This window comes from Dipodomys ordii, unplaced genomic scaffold (genome assembly GCF_000151885.1).
Source record: "Dipodomys ordii isolate 6190 unplaced genomic scaffold, Dord_2.0 Scaffold13, whole genome shotgun sequence".
Lineage (NCBI taxonomy): Eukaryota > Metazoa > Chordata > Mammalia > Rodentia > Heteromyidae > Dipodomys > Dipodomys ordii.
The window spans coordinates 15567361-15570754 of record NW_012267229.1 but is presented as its reverse complement, the minus strand read 5'-3'; the positions used below and the strand labels follow the sequence as shown (position 1 = coordinate 15570754).

General features: G+C 37.9%; 1 protein-coding gene across 7 annotated transcripts in view; it reads left to right on the top strand.

Annotated features, from left to right (window-relative positions):
- Positions 1-402: 402 nt before the first annotated feature.
- Ncoa6 (nuclear receptor coactivator 6) overlaps positions 403-3394 on the top strand; it is a 75252-nt gene continuing 72260 nt past the window's right edge. For all 7 annotated transcript variants that reach the window (XR_001174834.1, XR_001174835.1, XM_013010950.1 and 4 more), the window contains exon 1: positions 403-472. The gene's annotated coding sequence lies outside the window, so the exon portion shown is untranslated. The remainder of the gene's footprint in view (positions 473-3394) is intronic.

Here is a 3394-nt window from a genome sequence, read left to right as displayed (position 1 = left end):
GCAAGAAAACTGAGTAGGAGCACAAAATCTTGAGTTCAAACTCTGGTACTGTCACACATAAAAAGATAGAGTGAACATATTTGTGTAAGTCGCCACTTACACAAAATACAGAGATATTTTGAAAATTCCTCTGAACTTCTTTGGTAATTATAGTAAGATTTCCTTGTTAAGAAAATAAAAACAAAAAAAAACAAAAAAAAAAGAAAAGAAAAACAAAATGAAACTATATTAGAAACTCTAAATGATTTCTCATCCTTTACAATTCCTACTAGAATAAAGTTAGCAGAAATGATAAAAGTAATTTGGTCAGTCTCAAAAATTCACTTTGAATAGGTCTACTTGGTTTATAATTACTTATCTCTGATGTTTCTCTTCTTCCTCTTTGCCCTTTTCTTTTTGTCTAGGTCCTGGGAGGAATGGAGAGGGGTTCTACTGACTATCTTTTCTGAGAATGGTCAGAGTTCTTAAACAGGTCTGTTGATTTTATAGAATACAAGTTAAAGTTTATAAAAGATTTAGCATGAACTTGATGGGTTGAATTAGAAATAAACTTTACTTTTTAAGAAGTTATTTTGATTTTTAATGTCCAGTAGAGTACTTTACTTGGGCAAGGTGCATTTGTCTTATGAGTTGGATCTAAACTAACTAGATAGGATCTGCTTAATAAAAAGTGTTTGTCCAGGCTTGGTATTACATGACTAATAATCTCAGCACTGGGGAAGCTGAAGCAGGAGAATCAGTTTGAGGCCAGCCTGGATCACAGAGTGAGTTCAAGACCAGCCTGGCTACACAGAGAGATTCAGTCTTGAAAAGTGGGGGTTGGAGATGGGAGAGAAGAGAAAAGCATATGAATCATGTCTTTACTAATTAGGTTAAATATGTACAATAGAGCAAAACTCTTCATTGGCTCCATGGAAAGAACTAAGAAAACAGTGATATGAATTTCTGAATCATCCGTGATTTTGGAAGGGAATGGACATATGGATAAGTTCTAAAAAGAAAATAATGATTTGGCCCTTTCTGCTGTTTCTGAATTTATAACATTGGTGAAGGGAGAAAAAAAGCTGCTTTGGACTGGGAATGTGGCTTAGTGGGAGAGTGCTTGCCTAGCATGCATGAAAGCCCTGGGTTTGATTCCTCAGTACCACAGAAACAGAAAAAGTCGGAAGTGGTGCTGTGGTTGAAGTGATAGAGTGTTAGCCTTGAACAAAAGAAGTTCAGGGACAGTGCCAAGGCCCTGAGTTCAAGCCCGAGGACTGGCAAAAAACAAAACAAAACAACAACAGAAAAAACAGCTGCCTTCCAGATCTCAGAAGGTCAGATGTTTATAGCCATCATCAGTTACTTCTCTCTGTTATCAACAGTGAACTTTATCACTGTTCAGATAAAAACTCTAGCTTGTGATTTCCCGAAGTTCACTTTGGAATTGCCCATAGTTCTTAGAAAACAACTGATATCTTTGAGCCCTCTCCCCCTCCCTTTTGAGATATAACTGCGCTAGGGTATAGATGTACTATAAGTTGAATAGTCTCTGTTGATGTACATCCCTGTAATTTCCTATCTTTTTATTGTATCTAATAACCTGGTATGTGTTATCTTGTTTGGAGGCAAGTATATCTATAGAATCACTATTCATAAGTGGAATAGCTGAATAAATACATATGTAATTGTCATTTGGGTAGATAATATTTAATTGCTGGTGTGCCACCAATTTGCACTATTGTCAGCAATGAATGAGAATGTAGTTTCCTCCATAACCTTGCCAACAGTTTTGGATATTTTGCTAATATGGTAAGTATATTTGTTTTTGCTTATTGTTGGTGAGGTTGCACACTATATGTTTTAAATCTTATGAATTTTACTTTTTTTTTGGGGGGGGGTCCAGTCGTGGGGCCTGAACTCTGGACCTGGGCACTGACCCTCAGCTCTTCAGCTTCAAGGCTAGCGCTCTATCACTGGAGCCACAGCGCCACTTCTGGCTTTTTTCTTTTTACTTTTACTTTTCTGTTCATATCCATGTCCAAATTGTTGCTCTTTTTATTTTATATGTCTATATAAGTACACACATACCTGTACATGTTTTTTTTCTATAATGTTTATATGTAGGGAGACTTGGTCATTGGCTTTTTGGGGGAGATATACAGGGCCTTGCACATTGTAGGCATGCAATCTACCACTGTACCATGCTCTCAGCCCCAGGATTTGCTCTTTGTCAGTGATACCATATCATTTTCTTTGCCATTTTGTAATTTCATACACACACACACACACACAATGCATGTGTCTCTGTGTGTGTGTGTGTGTGTGTAATCATGTTATGAATTTGTTTCAGATCATTAGATTTTTTTTCAGACTGGTAGATTTATATGCTCTTTAAAAGGCTAATTGTATTCACTAAATTAATATATGGTGCTTGAGAGCCTTAGCATATTTACAGTAGAGGAACAAAAGCTTGAAAAAAAAGTCTGAGTTTCATCTATTTTGGGGGGAGGAGGGGTTGGTACTGTGATTTGAATCTGAGGGTCTTGTGCTTGGTAACCTTATTTGATTGGCTGGCACTCTAACACTTGAGCTAGGGCTCCAGGTCAGCTTTTTTGCTGGTTTGAAGCTGGAATCTTTCAGACTGTTGCCTACACTGGCTTCAAACCACAATCCTTTGGATCTCAGCCACTGAATAGGACTATAGGTGTAAGATACTGGTGCCCAGCTTTCATTTTCCTTTCAGTTAATCTTACCTTTTTTTTTTTTTTTGCTCTCCCTCTTTTTTTTTTTTTGGTAATAGTAGTGTTTGAATTAAGGTCCTTACTTGCTAGGCAGGCACTCCCCCCATTTGAGCCATGCCTTCTAAGCCCTTTTATTTTCATTATTACTTGCATAGAATCTCATGCCCTGGCCAGTCTAAGCTGCAGTCCTCCTGTGTAAACTTACCATGTAGCTGGGATGACAGTGCAGACCATTGCACTTAGCTTTTTATTGGTTGAAATGGAATCTCTTGAACTTTTTTACCCAGGCTAGCCTCTTCATTTTAGCCTCCCAAGTAGCTAGAATTAGAGAGGTGAGCCACCACAACTGGCTTATTGGTTGTTGTTGTTGCTTTTGTTGTTGTTGTTTTTTGCCTGGCCTGGGGCTTGAACTCGGGGCCTGGACACTATTCCTGGGCTTCTTTTGCTCAAGGTTAGCACTCTACCACTAGAGCCACAGCACCACTTCCAGCTTTTTCTGTTTATGTGGTATTGAGGAAACCCAGGACTTCACACATGTTAGATAAGCACTCTACCATTTAAGCCACATTCCCAGCCCCTGTTGTTGTTTTTTAAATCAGATATTTAAGTCATTTCCCCCTACATCTCCACATAAGTATTTTATGACTGAATTTTCTTTTCTTTTTTTTTTT